This window comes from Lupinus angustifolius, chromosome LG03, assembly GCF_001865875.1.
Source record: "Lupinus angustifolius cultivar Tanjil chromosome LG03, LupAngTanjil_v1.0, whole genome shotgun sequence".
Classification (NCBI taxonomy): Eukaryota; Viridiplantae; Streptophyta; class Magnoliopsida; order Fabales; family Fabaceae; genus Lupinus; species Lupinus angustifolius.
The window spans coordinates 7,822,616-7,827,400 of record NC_032011.1 but is presented as its reverse complement, the minus strand read 5'-3'; positions in this window follow the sequence as shown (position 1 = coordinate 7,827,400).

Genomic DNA, 4,785 nt, shown 5'->3' with positions numbered 1-4,785 from the left:
ACCTTACAAAGAATTCCATTATGCATTCTAGAACCAAACACATAGATATACGGCATCACTTCCTAAGGGACCATGTTCAAAGAAAGATGCATCTGTAGAATTTGTTGATACTCATAACCAACTTGCAGACATTTTCACTTAACCCTTGGCAAAAGAACCTTTTTTACAAAATTAGACTTGAATTAGGCATTCCTGATGAAGCTTACCTATCTTAAACATGCTTATATGATTATATGTTTGCTTCATTATTATTATCTCATGCCTACTTGATCTTAATTATATTTGTTCATGTTCAAAAACTTAAATTTTTGGGTTAAAAATCATTTTCACAACTTAATTTTGCCTAAAAATAAGTTTTTATGGGGTAAATAATCGATTACACTAGAGAGTAACCAATTACAGGGTTAACAACGTGTTTCAGTAACCGATTACCCAAAGTGAGTAATCGATTACTCAAAGCTGTTGTTTGAAAATTTTCAAAATTTATTTTTGAGTAACCGATTACTCTGTGTTGTTACATATAAAATTTCTGCAATTTTTTAACCTTTTCAAAATTCATCTTCTTCACTCAACTCGTGTTCTCTTCTTCTCAAAGCCTTCCAACCTCTAAAAACATTGTTTTTGATCAGTTTTGGGTTATTTTGTGTCCATTCCTATCACATTTTCGATTCTAAACACTTTTAACCAATCATTTTCGTGATTAGTGGCTTGAATAAAAAACTCCCAAATCTCCAAAACCTCAAATCCTAAACCGAAAAACCGAAAATCCATGGCTTCCTCTTCAAAAACCGAGAAGCAACACACCTCCACAACTCAAAAGAGGCAAGGAACTACTTCTATGGAGTCCAACCCTCTGGATTTGACAAGACTTCTAGCTAATGAGGAACATCGCAAAGTGTTTGAAGAACACTTCCATGGACGTATTATTTTTAAAATTCGGACACATTTTTAATTCTGCTTATTTATTGTTTTTAAGTTATTGCTGCATATTCCTGGACAAGTTACTTTATGATGTTTTATGCTTTATTATTCCATTCCTGATATTTTGATTGACACATTTTATCTAGTTACTACATTATTTTTTATATCTATTGTGCTATACATCATGTATACTATATATGCTATATATCTTGTGTTGGACTCTTGGCTTTTCTACTTTTTGATGAAGTCAAAAGGGGAAGAAAAGTTGGGAGAGTGTATTTTCTGTCAACATTTATTCTAGGCACTTAACTCCAAATGAAAGGGGGAGCATACAAGATAGGGGGAGCATACTCAAGACAAGTCAAGATATATCACAAAGTATGCTACCCTCAGAAAATTCAGAAAACTATACTGTCAAGAAGATATTGGTTTGTCATCATCAAAAAGGGGGAGATTGTGAATAAGATCTTTGCTCCTGACATTGGTACGATTTTGATGAAGACACCAACATCACCAAAAATAAGAAAAGGAATAATACTTATGAAGACAAAGAAGAATAAAGCTTCAAGAAAATTAGATTAAGTCTCTATATGTATTTCTATCATGAAACTCCTTGTTATGCAAAGTAGTAATGCTCAAACAATTTTTAAAGAATAATGAAACACTTTAAAAATACTTAAAACATTTTTTGAAATAATGTGTAACGGGTTACTTCATCTAAGTAACAAGTTACATGTGTGAGAAAAAGAGTTATCCAACTTAAAACTGATCAGAGTAATCCATTACTGTATTTGAGTAACAGATTACCAGTGTTATTAAAGTTGAGTAACAGGTTACTCAAATTGATGTAATCGATTACTGTGAGTGAATTGTAAATTCACTGTTGGACAGAACATTTGGGTAATCGATTACTCAATGCTGTAATCGATTACTGAGAGTTGTTACATCAGTTTTTCAGATTTGAAACTCAAGAGTTTTCATCCCAAACAAAATGCTTTCATTCCAAACAATTTCTACTCTTTCATAAAGGCACAATGGGTGATTGGAAAGTCTATTTAAAGACATTAGAACTCACAATGAAATCAACTCTTTGAACAACTCTTTCACACTTTTCTCACAACTTTCCTACACTTTTCTAAAATAATTTTCTGCACTTCTAAAGCAACTTACACTCAAACTTTCAAAGTCATTTTTAGAGTTTCTTGAAGTAAAGTGTTTCAAAGTTTTATAAACTTAAAGAGCATTATAACTAGGTATAAAAAGAGAGTTGATTGGATTGCAAGTGTTATTATATTTCATACTTGTAAAGGCAATCTAAAGCCATCATTGAAATTCTTCATTCATTGTAATAACTTTCTTTCACGGGGTGTGAATAGAAAGGGGATAGAGTTACTTGGAAAGATGTTTTCCAAGGGTATAAATATTAGTGAGTGTGTAAGGTACACAGAGATCTTGGGGTGAGATATTGTAATTACAACTCATAATATTTAGTGGAAAATCTCTTGTGCTGCAAGGTGAACTAGTATAAAATACTTGTGTACTCTCTTTTCCTTTTCCTCTTTAATTTATACTTTTTTATTTTCTGCAATATTATCTGCTGCACATTAACTCTTACATTTTGCAGAAAAAGTTTTATAATTTTAAGTCAACTAATTCACCTCCCCCCTCTTAGTTGCAATCTCGTTCTTACAAATGTGTACAAGTGATAATTACATCCAATAGCCACTGTGTCAAATGTTTTTTATTGCCTCATCTTCAATCAAACATACAATGCATTACTCGTCCAACCATTTAAATATAATTCAAATAATTGGTATCCTTAGTAAGTTTTATACACAATTGATCTTATATTATCATATAGTGTGAATAATATTTGGAGAGACTTGATATTTCAGATAATACATCAGTGTTTAGATACTCTAAACACTTGATATAGAAAGAATAGTTATCCAAAGATGTGTTGAATGCTTATACTATTCAAGAAATAGTATAAAAAAAATTGGAAGATGAGACTTAACATAGCTATTGAGACTAAATAAGATAAAATATTTGTGTAATCTTATCTTTCTTTATCAATCTATTGCTTTCATTTATACTAATTTTCTTGATTTGAACTTGTTATGGGTTAATCATTTAAAAATATTTTATTCTTGCATTCACTATATAATTACTTGTAAAAAGTTTTTAATAACAAATTATTTTATAAAAATTTAACAAACACAATTCAATCACTTTTTTGTATTTGGCTTTATCAATTTCAATATGAATATTTCCAACTCTAAGTAGGGATGTAATGGGTCAGGATGGGTCTAAGGGTAGTGCATTATAGGACCCACTGATTCTGTTATTTTGGGATCCGGTCCCATGCAAGTACCTGCTAGGTCTATGACTTGCAAGTCCTTGGATACCCAATAAATTTGCGTGTACCAAAAAATTCAGAAAATATTTAAAAAATTATAAACTACATATACATTTGTTCACGTGCTTACTATAGTCATGTGTGTTATTTTAAATAATCAATAATGAGAAAACTTATTTTTTGGTATATCAGAAAAAAATGGGACACAACAAAGGAGAAATATCAAGAACTAAGAACTCCAAAGCGCCAGCAGATGGATGATCCCAATACTGAGTAGGAGTTATCAAAAGAGTCCTAGGCTTAGCCAAGAAGTTCGCTACAGAGTTGGCCTCCTGAGGAACAAAGTGGACATGAACCACCCACCTATGAGCAATTAACTCACGAATCCTATGCACCACAATAGAAAGAGTCCGAAACAAAACCTCCAAGCCTCTGTAACGCCCCGAAAATTACTCCAAAAAAATATTGCTCAAAAATGGGGATTTTTTTTTAAATAATGATGCCATATAAAATTTATTTCCTTATATCCGTTTCATTTTCAGAACATCACTTTAAGTAACATACAGTGCAGAAAATCAAAAACACCATTACCTAAAGGTAATAAAAATATAACGCAATATAACTTTGAATCATAATTCATTAGAATATCATGAAATGTTGGTACAAAGTACAAGGCGGAACCTAATCGTCGTCCAAATAAAACTACTCCAAAATAAATACCTTACACTACTCCATTCCTCCTCATGGGACATCGAAAAGCGGTAACTCCAAATCCTCACAGAACGATCCATCTGAACAAAACGCGAATAAAAGACAAATAGAAAGAAGAGGGAGTAAAACATCTAATGAATATACTCATTGACGGCATGGAATTACACGAAATATCACATCCAGACAGACACGCATACTAAACACAATATATACATCATATATAAAAACGCACAATGATGAATGATGTTATAATCTCAGATTATGAGGATCAAAGTCCACAATCTCAACATATGAATGTTATGCTTGTTTCATCCATCCTTCCATCAATATCCTCCCCATATACTATTCGGAAATAACCAAGAGTACAGGTCCCATAACAAGCTGATTTGAACGCACCAAAATTATTCCCCGCAAGGATATATGATTGATCAGTTCTGAAGAACTGTCCATTTCAGGACGGTGTCATATCAAACACTTTCTGGGCATCCCTCTCATTGATCTTGATTGCAAAGAGGGGTTGTCAAAGATCATCTAGTTTGTGCTGTGAGAACTGTCTGATCCAACAGAATACATCATCCACGAATACAAGGGACTCGTCTCACCTAGACTTCCCCTCAAGACTTTGCTGACGAACCACCGCCATCGTCGTCCCTCTCAACATCTCAGGGCTCGTTCGTCTCCTGTAAATTTCTTCTCTACTACTTCATTATCCATAATAAGTATGCACACTAACCGAGGTTAGCCGAGTAAATCTTTTAATCATTATTTTATATGATCGGCCCAACCTAAGACAT